General features: G+C 29.8%; 1 protein-coding gene across 1 annotated transcript in view; it reads right to left on the reverse strand.

Moving 5' to 3' along the window:
- LOC112601611 (leucine-rich repeat-containing protein 24) overlaps nucleotides 1-15,488 on the reverse strand; it is a 96,479-nt gene that overhangs the window by 14,811 nt on the left and 66,180 nt on the right. The window contains exon 3 of the mRNA XM_025349318.1: nucleotides 1,861-1,950. The gene's annotated coding sequence lies outside the window, so the exon portion shown is untranslated. The remainder of the gene's footprint in view (nucleotides 1-1,860; nucleotides 1,951-15,488) is intronic.

Here is a 15,488-nt window from a genome sequence, read left to right on the forward strand (position 1 = left end):
ACATATATTTAAAAAAATAATTATAGATTGAAATTTTTTTTTATTAATTGTTCAAGACATTATAAAAATAATGTTTTAAACGAATAAAACATTTGTTTCATATACTTTGAAAATACTGTAATTTTCCAATCTTGTCAATTGCAAAAAAGATACATTCAAATAGAAACCACTACATAGAAAACTTGATTTATTGCTGGTTAAATAAACGATTAATTCAATTTTAAATATTGTTTCATCTATAGACCATTCATCTGTAATCTATTTGTTTGTAGTATTAAGCATTCCATTTGCATATATTATATATAACATACAAAATTGCAGCATATCAGGTACATGGATTTTAAAATAACGTTCCACATGATAGAATTTTTAATTATAACTCTTAGGTATAATATTATGACTCATTTCCTTACTGTTTAATAAATTCAATTTAATCATTTGATATTTGTATAATGATAATGTATTCTTGATGGCATTGGTATAATTCTACAATTAGGTTGTCGGAGTAGAGACTTTCGAATTAATGAAAACGTTAATAGTTTAAAGTGAATATTGATTTTGTACACTTTAATGACCAATATGAAATTAATGATGATGGAAACTAAAAAAATTTTTTTTTTGAAACTGCACATAAATAAAATAAACATTTAAGGTCTACACATATTAGGAATTAAATGATACCATTAAATTATACGAATATACGCATACTAAATTTGCGATTTGTATAAATATGTGACTGCCAGTAATAAATATTGTTCAACGGCATAAAAAATAGAAAAAAACCATACAGGAACCTTTTTAATATGCACTTTATACACTTCAATGAATCTTCATTTAAATTGAACACAGATTTTTTTTGTGCGTTTCCCATAATAATTATTACTGAATGTTAATTATTTTTACTCTAAATTTGCAAATGATCAGACACGCGGTAGAGGTTCGTATTGTATTATATAATACATGAATCATTTCATATTTGCTGGCTAACGACGTTAAAAGTTTTTTTTTCTGTTTTGTGGTAATTAATGACGCAGAGCTTTAATATGCGATCGAAAAAAAAAAATTAATTAAAATTATTCATTTATGTACGCCATGCATGTTATAAGACTATATTGAAACAACAGATACATCAAAATAAGTTCCAAACGAATCCGTTTATTTGTTTTCACCATTTTTTAAAAATAATTAATGATTCTAACACAGAAGATACACGGAATACTTATACACTGGAATGTTTTCAATATTAAGGCATTATTTAATATTTGCGTTGGTAGCAAAATGATTAAACAACGAAAAATCGTAGAAATATAACGTCAAGAAAATGTTTCGGTTGGTGGATTTTTTTTAATATTTTAATAGAACGTAGGCGTATAAAATGATTATTTATCAGCGTTATGGTTTAAAGATTAAAAAATAATTAGAAATTCCGGTGACATTTTTCTAAGTAACAAAAATTTGAAATAATTTTAAAATACGTACCTACTTAATTGTTGATATATTTTTATTTAGAACTAGGTGTGATTATAAGTGATAAAAATGTAGATGCTAGAAAAAAAACCGAATGGAAAACCGCAACGTAAATTTCTATAACTGAGACTAAGGGTTAAATCATTTATTAATCAATATAATAATATAATATTATATTCAATTCAGAACATTGAAACACATAATTATACTATAATTATTATTAATATGCCACTGTATTATCGGATATAATTTGCCAGTCATGACGTAAATAAAAGAACCGTTTAGATATCATAATAAATTATAATATCGAGTTCATGCGGATATGTTAATTAGGAACTCAGAAACGATTAAAATAGACATATTAAAAAAAACCTTATGGTTTCGCGCACTTACGTCAACACGTCTCAAAGCAGGCGGCTGCGATCCGATGATTTAATGGCTGTTCCCACTCCTTGCCGTCTGATATCGCAAAGTTCCATATTCCTGAAACATATGAGAACGAATGGCGTCAGTATAACATTCTATTCATTGTACACAATGTATTACAATATATACGAATGGAAAAAGTGCATTATCTCCGGAGGAAAAACGGTTACGCGATAGTGACGTGTCAACTCTGTGACACATAATAATACGCAACAATAATACATGCACATTAATCGATTACTATTATTGTTATAGTCGTAGTAGTTGAAATGTAGATGCGGCTAATTGAGGGCGTGTACTCATTGTAAGCAAAAAAAAAAAAAAAAAAACAAAAAAACGGAATGAGTGTATTACAGAGGTATACACCGAGACAGTGTGCTGACTTTTGAATGATAGGGTATGATTAAAAACACAAAATACATTTTTTTTTTGAAATGTATTTTTTTACGAATAATAACAACAAAAATTGATTACTCAGATTGTAATGATAGCAATCAACGGCGAGGAGAGGAAATTGGTTTTACGCAAAAGATAATCGTTTATATTCTTATTAAAATAACGTGACATAGTGAGGGGAGAAGAGAGAAGAAACTCTGATGATGAAACTAAAATTATTTAATAACAAAATACGTTTTTTCCCGTTCACCCGTGCCGTAAAAGCATACTCCTAATTTACAAGGTGTATACATTTACCATTTTAAGAGGCAGTGTAAATAGACTTTCGAGACTTTTGAGTTCTCGTTATTATGGACAAAATTCGCACATCGTAGTAAGTAAAAATGAATTCTTTGTTTATAATACGACATTGTACACACCCTAAGGTTTATAGATATTACCTATAGTTACATTTTATGCGAACGGTCAATATTAAATTGTAACAAAACAAAATCAGGGCGATGATTTCAAGATAATATTTAATGCGTGTTTAAGCTAGCCCATATATTTTAATAATTGTTAATACATTTAAAACCTACACGGAGGTGGAAGGAAGGGCCTATTCGGTATATGATACGAATACCTCAACACTAATCATTAAGATATAACGATATTTGTTTTGTCGTTTATGGGTAGTTTTTACCGCGGAAATAAAAATGACAATATTTAGTGACTTGGTGGAATATTTAAGATTTCTTTAATGAGGGGAGATATGACTAAAATTATCGATGCCAAACATCCTGATATTTTATTGCTTACTTATAAAATGATAAACGAAAAAACTTAACTAAAATCATATAAATATAAGCAAAACAAAAGGGGGAGGAAATAGATCTCCATAATCTCCATCCGTAGATACGCCACTGTAGTGGCTATAATGTATGAGAACCGCGATTGGAGTTTTGATTGCATTTCAGGAGGGCTTAAATATTTCTTTGAATTGTTAAAAAATTAGTATTTATTCAATATTTTGAAAAAAAGTCAATCATTTTGGGGGATTTCGATTTATTTTAGGGAAGGGGCAAAGCCCCTTAAATCTCCGTCTATGTCAAGGTAACGGTGTAGTGGTCACAGAGGCGGATTCAAATAAAGATCTAGTTCGTAAACATCATAAAGGATCCGATAAAATAATTATTTAGGGGTAGGTTAATATTTTTGTTTCTTAGTAAATATTTTGAGTTAAATTACCATCATTACAATTCAGTTATAAAATAATTAGTTATGAATTAATTAGGGTCACCTTTCTTTGAAATTCACAACATCAAAATTGTGACTAAATAGTAAAATATTTCTTCAATAACATTTTAAGAAAATAAATATATACGTGAATGATTGTATAGATTATTATCGATGCATACACGGTACATAATTACCGTACATAATCACGGTACACGGAATAATTTTCAGTTTTATTTTTTTATGGTATGGTTAAAAATTGTGACGGACCGGGCCCCAGAGGACAAGGAGGGGGATTTACGCGTCAAGGGCCCTGTTTGCAAATGTCTACATTTGCTACGTTGTACAAATCCACCATTGCAGGGAGAGCTATGCATTAATACGTGATTATTTATAACATAATATTACCTATATTTAGCGATGTACGTGTCGTCTACGACCGAGACGGACTTATAGTTCGAATCGTATTTGTATGCGCACACATGTACTCGTTTTCCAAATTCGGCGGCGGATTGCGACGTACGAAACACCACAACGTTAACAACGACAACGACAACAACAACGGTAATGTTATTATAAATTATAATAATTTATACGACAATAGGGACGCGGCCGACCGGCGCGAGCGCGCTCAACCGTCGTGGAAAAATAAAACGGCGCGGCGGACGAACGAACGAGTGCGTAGTGATCGGTGCGACCGCTCGTCGCACATTCTCGTCGCTACACCGTCGGACGACGCGCACTGACTGAACCTGTTCAGCGCGGTACACGGCCAACAGACGGCAGTACCTGCAGCACACCACACGAGCGTAGAAGAATGCACATCTCGAGTTTGTGCATTGTGAGTATCATACGTATGCACAACAGTATTAAAACGCAAACAACGATACTTTTATGCTATCGAGGCCGCGAAAACTTCAGCGGGACAGTCGACCGCACGACAAATATTAATTAGGACCGGGCGGGCTTAGGATTAGTTGTAAACAATCACTGTTATTGACGACGGGGACGTTTACCAATGCGATTACGAAATAATTAACTAAATGAACGCATAAACACAGTTCAAAGCAAATCTTAAACTATTCCGACAGAGAAACAACTTAAAGACTTTAAGGTTTTTAATATAAACAGACATTATTTTATCGAGTTCAGACCAAGAAAATCAACGATAAACGAAAGAAAATTCATTTAATCATCTATATAATTAAAACTTAAAACAATCAGACAAACACTTTACCAAAGTAAGTTTATATCCTTTAGCACCGTGGCCTTCAACCTGTGGGTTGCGACCCATTTTTGGGTCACGTAAGCTTTAAAATTGGATCGCGATAAGTCTCCTTTTAAAATAAAAATCAAATTTAATAGATGATAATATATAAATATTAATAAATATTCTACCTACCAAAATGTAATTTTTATTTATTCAGTTATCATAGTACTACTATAAAGCATTAAGCAATTTTAACTTTTTTGTTTTTCTACAAAGCTTACGTGGATCGCGAAAAACGCAGGCCTAAAAAATTGGGTTGCGAGTCTAAAAAGGTTGAAGACCACTGCTTTAGAAAACGCTCCAGTTAAAATTCAAAACTGTAGTAAATCTTACATAAAATATAATTAACATTTGGTTAACTGATTTACGACATTAAATCTTTAATTTTCATTTCTCTCCTTATAAATATGGTTTGTAAATCTTTAACTTTAACCTAACACGAGGCATCTTCTTCAGTGGTGAATTGGTCCAAGTTATTATTTAAAATTATATAAAAATATATTTGGTCAATTAATTATTTATGTATAAAATAAAATAGTTACCTATGCGTTACAAACGTTTTATTCATTTCAAATTAAGTTTCGTCGGTTATACCAACCAAATTCCACCACGGAGAAGATATTTTATTTGTCCACAACCGTATCATACTATTCTATGTGGCTTATCTATTTTATCACCCAATACTTCGTGACACGAACGTCGATGTTATTAAGTGCCCAGTAAGTCGGACAAGGTTGTAAGTTATGAGTGGTTATGACACATCACACATAGGCACAGTTTGTGGGCGTCGTATATTGTGTGTTACACATCGTCTGTAACTGAGAGTCTCATAATTTTATGATATTATTTCGTTCCGCACTAGTAGTTGACGTACTACATAATATAATATATAATATATTACTTTTTTTATTAAATTATGTATGGCTATAAAAATTTACATTATTAGAGCTTAATAAACTTTTTTCTTAGCATATGAAATATTAAACAAAAGTAATTGTTAAGTATTTGATATATATTTTTATTTAACTTTAAAAGCAAAACTTATTTGTATAACTTTGCTCAAATATTATTAAATATTAATAATGTAAAAAATTTTGCTTTACAATATAGGGTTCATTTTTCTTTTATTTCTTGTTATTTTTCCTTGTTTGAACATACGACGGTTAATTAGTTTATAATTATCTACTACCCCAAATGATAGGATTCTAGTTATACTTCTTACTTTTTAGTTCTTAAACGAATATGAACTTATCAAATGTTTTTAGATCTGATACTTATTGTTTAAGATAATAAAAACTATTTAATATATAATGATAATCATAGACTGCAATGTGCCAACGTAATTAAAATTATGTTTTGTAATATACGTACAATTAACGTTCATGATGTTTTTGTAATCCATTGGGATCCATTCTCTTAAGAATTATAGATTTTATACTTAGCTTTAGAAGAAGGAGGAAAAACCGATTATTTTTCGAGAGAATATTAAATGACCCCGAAAGAATTCCGAATTCCCCTGCCTGAATTGAATTCACATTCTATCCACAAAAGCAACCGTCCACCGCCCTTATGTGTACATATTTAATCTGTTTGTTTTTTCTTACTACCAGCCCAAACCTCACAATTTAATATAATATACGTAATCGATAAGTTATGTATAACGGGTACTACATAATATATCGATACTTACATGTATAATACATATTTTATCAATATTAATACATTTTCTTTGTGCAAGCCAAGCTGCAGGTGAATGAAAACCAATGTATACCTGTATAAGAGAACAGAGTACGGAAAATTCACTTTCAATTAGCTGCAATGGTATATTAACATACAAATTGATTTTTGTAACGTATAAATGTAGAATGATCGATACCTGAAAAGACACCTCAAAAAACATACGTTTAAATGACGATCCTATGTGCCAGATATAAACGTTACTATTGAATTCTTAAGTTTGTTTCTAATACCTGTAGGAATATGCTAAACAAAATACGACGTGATGTCAAAACATATTGGTCGTGTTTTTGATACCCTATATAAAGATATGTCCATTATTTTAGTGCTGCGTTTAGAGAAATGCGATAATTAAATAGTCGCATTATGGTCTTAATTAAATTTTTATATGTTCAACCATGTCAACTCTAGACGACTAAAAATACTTGATTGAAACTTATATATTTTAATTACCTGTTATCATGTGTGCATTTTATTTTAATATAGCCTTAAAAGTATTTTACATCCGTGTATAATCATATTTTAAAGTAATGTAAATGAAACAGATCGATGATAATTATTATAGGAAATATTTGATAGTAATATAATTTTCTATTTACGACTTATTAGTCGTTATTTAAATCTTATTAATAATATATATTATATAAATGTTTCTATTATACCAATTTATTATGCAGTTCAGCGTAATCAGTAATATTTAAATTAATAAGGTGTAACCAAGATTAAAATGTTTATAATATAATATATATTATATACATCTCCTAAAGTTCTTAATAACGTATTATAATACTAGTATTATACACCATTAACGCATGTTTTAACACCAAAATACAATTTCAATAAATGTCTCCTGTTTGCAAACGATGAATATCAAAATTCTACGCATTAGATTTAAAATGTGACGGAAACACCAAACAGAAGTCACTAAATAACATCATTTATATCCAGGTCAGTTTAAAATAAGTGAATATTATGTACATATATTATCACTATATGACGGATCTGCAAGCCCACGAAAAGCTGAGTTAGTGTATGAATAGGTACACGCGGGATGACACACAAAGCGTGTCGGTCAAAATTTAACCACTGTCCCTGGGTTTCTGGGGGGGGGGGGGGGGGTTGAACAGTATCTTTATTATTATCATTACGTTTTCGAGGACTGCGGAGATATTCGTTTAAAAGCCTGGTAGTTGTACAACGGATATAAGATTTTGGTTACGGTGCGGTATGGCACGTACACGCGTTACACACACACCTACAGTTATAATCTATTACATGTTTAGCAGCGAAGATAAAGCGGAAATATCGATTTTGTACCGAATAATAATTTCCGTACCCGTACGCAGGAACACCACCTGCGCGACATGCTGCAAGTGAGTTATACTTCTTTGTACACAATGAGAGCAATGGCACATTTTAGAGCCGGAAACTTTGCGACCCTTGAGCCTGATAAGCTGAATACATTTTTTTATCTCGTAAACCGTCAGCTATGTGGTGTCGAGTTAAGCGCTCCGTTCGAGTCACAACAGAATGAACCGGGAAAAGTTTACCTATACATGCAGGTACTTACTGAAGTTGCACAAATCACTGCAAGTATTAGTGATTTATGGGTAAATAAAGTTTAATTTTGTGTTAAAATATAATGGGTCTGAGCATTGACAGTAAAAAGACATATTAAATATGATGGGTACTTATGTTTAAACGCACATGGGTTGTAATAAACCATATAATGTAACACTTTAATCCATAACATTTTAATAATCACACATATTAAAACCTCAGAAATAAGTTCTCTACCTATATATACACGACATTATATTTTATACAATAAATTAACGGATGCAACTTTAAAATTCTTTAGAATTTGCAATTAAAAACATGTTTCATTGTAAATTAGTTTTTCAATTTTTGAGTCAAAACTGTATTGTATATACTAAAAAGTAAAATTATAATATTATGTGTTAACAATGTAACAGAAAACAATATTAAGTAACTAATGTTTTTTAATTCAACAGAAAATACTGCATAATTAATATTTTTGAAATTAAATGTAAATAGCTGGATTTCATAAAAAAAATGTGTCAATTAGTATAACGTTGGTAATTATTTGCCAATTAGTGGGTTTCAATAGACGACTACACGCGTACCACATTGCGACCACAACTACTGGTATACAATATATATATTAGAAACACTCGATAACACACTAATACTGTCAGCTTAGAATAATTACAAAACGTCATTTACTGACGAAAAATGTAGTTAAAAACGATGATTTTTGTACAAGTTTTGTAAATTTTTTACTATTAGCGAAGGTCAGTTTTGTCGTCATTGGTTGTTAGGTTACTTTTCTTTGGAAAAAGTGGAAAGTTTAAAAAAAAAATGTTTTATGGACCCTTTAAGACTTTTATGAACGGAAACTCTGCAAGTATCAAATATATATCTGGAGTGATTCCAAAATATATAAGACTCATAACAAATTGTTATACATGTATACATGATATGAGAAATGATTTATGGTCTAAACTCTACACTATATATACACGAGGGGTGACTGAGAAAAATCATAATCAAAATCATGTCCACCCAAAAAAGTTTTGCAAGAAAAACAATTTCAAGTACATATAAATATATATAATCTAAGCTATATATCTATATTATGACAAACTGTAAATAATATTGCAGTAGCGTATATTATATTAAATTCGTGAGGTCAAAATAAATTCGTATATGGGATACGAGATGCTCATAGACGGATTTAATTGACCGCTATGAGTGTTTCATGAAGATATTTGATTGATCCAGAAACAAAACCAATAGATCTCAGCCTGGCACGGGATTTTTTTTATGGATTGTTCTACAGTGAACGCATGATAATATGCATATTATTATAATATAAACACCATCGAGAACACATCATTATTTTTCCAGTGAATTTCACACGTAAATAAATCCCACTGCGGATAGCTACGCCACTACGGTGAAAATTATGTGACTATCTGATCCTAAATAGGAACAATTTTTATAAAATACTACATCGGTGTGCGAATTAAAAATATTCAAAATTATACACCACACGTTTGAGTCTACCAAGTACTGGATCGTTGCAATAAATATGATGTGTGTTAATTATAATATTATATAGCCGAAGCCGTCTTAATTTTTTGGGACCAAAGGAAAAAATAATGCCGGATCCCTCAATCTTCACCACATGAAATTATAAAAAAAAAATAGTCATAGAAATTTGCAAAGTATTAGTAATTTTGATCAATCAAGGACATTCATACTATATATTGATGTTTATGCAATCTATAGTATAAATATAAAAATTGTTCGAATCTGTACCACACTGCTCAAAATATTATTCAATAAATATAAGATAATCTTTAAATGCCCGCTAAAAGTAATGTAAGAACTTTAATTTACGGATAAAATAATTGTTTTTAATCAATACAATGTTTAAATTATGTTCCAAAAAAAAAAACATAGGAATAAAATTAAATTTAAAAAAATAAATAAAAATTATTTTTTGATGAAATATTACAATTATGTTCAATCTGAAAAGTAGGAAATGTTAACAACATTTCAAATAAATGTTGCCAAAATGTTTTTTTTTAAATATATATATATATATATATATACTGATATATAGGTGGGTATAATATTAGTGACATTAAAATATGTGATGTACATTTTAGACAGGTTTATTTTCGAAACCGGCAGACGGCGTCGGCTAAAATGCGATCGAACAGCGTCGGAGATGTTGGCAACAATGTAGTAAACGTATATACGCTTGAGACGAAGACGGTGTGTCAATTAGTGGGTGGAAAATGTATATAAATATATAATATACGGCGCGATTTCTTCGGGAGAGCAGCTCACACACGCACACACGAGTCATCGTCGTCGTCGTAGCCGTAGTTTCCGAGGACAAAACAAAGAGCGAATCGTCGGCCGTGAACAAACCGGTTGCCCATTGTTCGGGGCGGTTTCAGTGAAAGGTCAAGCATTGTGCGTGTGTGTGTGTGAAGAAAACACGCGGTGAAACAAGCACAGCATCCATTATAGATGAATATTACGATTTACGTTTAATCTGAACGCGATTCACCTGCAAGTCTACGACCTACCGACAGGTTGGGAAAAAGGGTGGAATAAAGTCTGGAAATCGAATTTAAGTTTTCTATAATTAATGAAACTGTACGATTGCCAATCAATAATCTGTCGACAACGCTAATACATACAAAATGTAATAATAAGTATAAAAACGTATAATGTAATATGATGAGAAGTATTCAAAATATTATTATTATTATGACATGGTATGCGCGATCGACGGCGATGACGTACGAATCTCCTTGAACATTATTGTTATATCCGGATGTCGGCAAGTGTTTTCTCAGTGAAACCTTGAACTTGATACGCGTATAATAAATTATTAGCACGACTGTATAAACCATATTTTGTATCGTGTGTGAAAACTAAAATCATCATAAGTCAAATTAATAATGAAAAAACAAGTAATAATAAAAACGTGATGTTCAATAATACTAGAGACCATCATATGGTTGGTCGAAGAAACCCAAAACATAAATGCCAAAATATCAGATATAAATTTTAATAATATATTAAAGGTAATAATTGTTTGATAATAACATTAAATACGTTAAATAAAAAAAAAGTAACATTTACCTGTTTTGAGAAGAAATATATTTTTTAGAAAATGTTTAATACCTATGGAGTTAATAATTATACATCAAAATCCTCTTCGATATTTCTAATTAGTAATTATCATACTATAGCATTTAGCTGTGCAAAATGATCGTTCAAATTTAAATGGACAATGAACTTACAGGTATTGTTATTATAATGAGTAATGAGTAATGACTAATACAGACATAAGTTTTGTACAGAATAGTTCACTGTATTTCAGTACAGGATGCACATGAAGAATACAAATGTAGCAATTGGAAAATATTTTTACTGATTAAAATCCAATAATAATTTTTCACCTATTTCTAAAATATAATTTTATCTTTAAATATATTTAAGGTTTTTAACATGTAAAAACAATGAAACCATTTAGAATATAAAACAACATTTACGAATTTAAACCTTGTCGATTTAATTGTCATTTGGAATTTTTTTTTTTTGAATGATTAATTTACAATTTGATTAGATTGATAAACTTTGTTGTGATTCTTTATAGTAATACGCAACACGCTAATGAATTAGTTACAAACGTATCATGCATGAAGTGCCCAAGTAGTACATGCTGTGTGACATATACCAATGTTATTATACCAAAGTGGAAACGAAAAAATTAAATCGTTCGTATTATTCGACTTCGGTTAGGGCAAATATTTTAAAATGGTATAAAATATTATAATACAGTGAACGAACGCTATATTCGTCCCAATGTCAGACAGACGTACATACGACATAATAATAATAAACCATTATAGATAATGACGAACCGAACTGGCTTTAACTATATCACGCCTGCAGTGTCCTGCAAATTCCTCGACCGCCGAGATAATCGTTATCCGCCATTATATAAAGGCGTCGATATGGATATCTACTGTGTTTCATTCGGACGAAATGGTTAGGAAATTAATACTTTTTTCTTTCCGTCCCTGTTGCTACAACAATTATTATATCAGGCCCTATTTGATTCGTAATATTCGTGTCAAGTGTAAAAAGAAAACCAGTGATTATAATTATACACTTGTCGGACAAACGAGACGTATATAAACGACAAACTTCGTCCACACGTCATTAAAGATATTAATGTTTCGTTCTCGGTAACTGTAGTAGCTGTATTATTCATGTAATCGAAAAGAAAGACTTAAAAAAATATGCATAATTTATTTCAATATAAAGTCTGCTTTTGCATTTGGCAATTGTACTCAACCACTGTTATTTTTTAGTATACTATTTGGTTTTATTTTTATTTATTTATTCTTAGGCTTTATATAATTTCCACACACTGCACTCTTCAGGGCATAAAACATAAATTCGACTATGATATACATAATAAGTAATAACAGTTTGTAGTATAAAATATAAAATATCATGTTTGGTTGTGTTGCGCAAAACCAAATTATTTACCAGTCTTATAATTTCTATAGATACATATAGGTTTCTGACGTACACAGCATATGAACACGTGTACGTGGATACATTTTCATAAGCATGTTATTCTGCGTAAGTCTCTACTAAATGTACATATACCACCATTACTAATAATTTTTTTTTAAACGGATTTGATTGTACGCTTACAGATACAAAAAGTGATTCTGTCACAACAACGGTGACGTTAATGTAAATACTTTAAATATTCACTACAGTACTTCCACTATTAAGAAATATCAAACAAATTGATGATATATATATATAGTTACGAGCTCGACGTATTACGTTTATTTTGGTTGAGACCCTCTCCACTCATGCTTCCGAATTCTCTAGAGCACTATAATATTATTATAGGTACTCTATATCTTCATACGAAAATGCCTGCCATTAAAAAAAAAAAAAAAAAAACCAGCCGTAGATATACCTATCCAATTACACCTCCATCGGACAACGTAACTAATAAAAATGATGTACATTAGAGTTACGTGAAGGTTTGCGTTTGTGACAGATTTGCGATTTACTAAATGTCAGATGAAAACATTTTTACAAATGTACGTACAAATCGTACGACCGAAAGGGTTTCATGAGGGATTATACTCGGGGTAATTAGGGAAATATATACTAACTTTTCATTTTTAAACGACAGTCATCATTTTGTCCTAACATTTTAAATTACTGTTGGTTTTTAAAATAATTAGTGTACGTGTACAGTAAATTTTATAAGTGATATACCTACAAAAATAAAAATAAACTAAATTAACTTTAATTGGGTTTATATTATATTTGCATTATTTAAGATTACAATTGTAAAAAAATAAACGATTAATTTTGGTGCAAAATTTATCATTACATATATTTATAAGTCGTGTAAATTATTTTTATGGTCCAAAGAAAGGAGAAATAAGTAAGAGTTAGGGAATTTTTATAGATTATAATATATTTAATGGGATGAAAATAACTAACAATAAAAGTGAAAATGAAATAAATATTTAACGTCTAAAAAATGTACCAATGTATTTTCAATGAAACTTTTTTAATGCTAATATAGATTATGCAAATTAAACATAATATTATTATAACGTGGTATGGTAGATTGATATTTTTTTTTCTTGTAAACAAAATCTTGGAACACCCTACTTAAATCTTTTTTGATGATATTATAAGTTGGTACAAAGGTTGACATGTAAGTATGAGAAAAATAGTAACAGTGTATAAAAAAGTGCATGAACGTAACTTTTTGTGTTTAACGGGGCTATCAAAACTTTGTTTTTCACAATAAACGACACTGTTATGATCCGTTGTATTATAGTGAAAGTTTGTTCTACCTAATTTATTTTTGATCCAACGTTGTTCTAAAAGTAGGTTTATTATGAAAACTCCAAACAAGCGGAAAATTGCTGACGTCCATAGTTAGAGTCACGATGTTTTGAAATTAATTAAAAGTATTATTATGAAATTCTCGAATGACACGAAACATTGAAAGTGAAAAATATATTCAATGAGAACACTCTTTCTGTTCAAAAGTTGGATTTACTTTGATTGCAGTTTGTAAAGTAAAAAAAAATTGATGATGTCACTTTGCTATATAGGTGTCGATAGATTACCTTCTCATTGAGTCGGTCACTATAGTCTATAATGAATGTGTTTAATTTAAATTAAATAGTAAATATAATTGCCTATGAAAAACGAGATGGGATATCACCCTCTTTTTCAAAGAATATTTTATTAGGTATAGGTACAATTAATAGTTTATGTTTCTATTGCAGTAATTTCATATACCTATGTTAAACTAAATTTTGCAAAAATATCCCATACCAATATTTAATAAAATTATTGTAATTCATTTTAAATCAATATCGATTTATCTTTAGAATGGTGTGCATAATAGATATGTAGTATTACAATTAGTCAAAATATTTGGAAAATTTCTTTGTGTATAAAAAATAATAATACATAATGTAACATAAATAAAATATTTAAGTTCTATCGTAGATTATAATCAAAATAACTAAAACCATATGAGAAAAAAAATCGATAATTCTATACGATTTTGTCACTATGTCAACGTCTAAAAAATAATTATGTAATTTATATATTTTCGATATTTTTAAGCTGTTTTATGAACGACTTTAAAGTTCTATAAAAAAATCTATCTATTATCTCCCTAACATAATTTGAAAATAAACCCGATAAGTTTGTAAATAACTAATGATTAAAAGAAGCACTAAAAACTGCCAGGCTTTGTTTAAAAAAAAGCTGCAGTCTAGATTATTTTGAAAATATTTACCAGGAGGCAGGAGAACTATTTATAAATAAATTGTATAATACAACACACAACTTTGACCTATTGTCGTTGCTGTATAACCGAATCGAAGTTTCATGTAAGCCCGCATAAGTTTTCCAAGATTATATTATACATAATATTGTTTGTTCGTGCACGTAGGGTGCAGAGAATTATTTTCACAGGAACAACGTCACAGTGAAAACTTCATACTAATTTACGCGAGCTTAATTAATCTTGGATTATATACTGTAATAATATGACGTTTATAGTGATGGCCTGACATATTGTTTTTTATTTATTCATATTATTATGCAAACATAGTAATTTTATACACGTTACATAATTAAAAATAGAAGACAAATTTAACAAACACTTTAGCATCAAGGAAATACGAATACAGATCTCAGGAGGACACACTGTGTTTCAATGAGTTGATCGTTATTTGATTGATGTGTATAAAATGAGACTAATGAAGTTTTCCAAAAAAAATTATAATATTTATTATAAAAATTTCAAGCGCAGTTACAGATCCAGGGTAAATCTCCCCTAAATAAGACTCTA

Source organism: Melanaphis sacchari, unplaced genomic scaffold, assembly GCF_002803265.2.
Source record: "Melanaphis sacchari strain LSU unplaced genomic scaffold, SCAv2.0 Contig7_pilon_pilon, whole genome shotgun sequence".
NCBI lineage: Eukaryota > Metazoa > Arthropoda > Insecta > Hemiptera > Aphididae > Melanaphis > Melanaphis sacchari.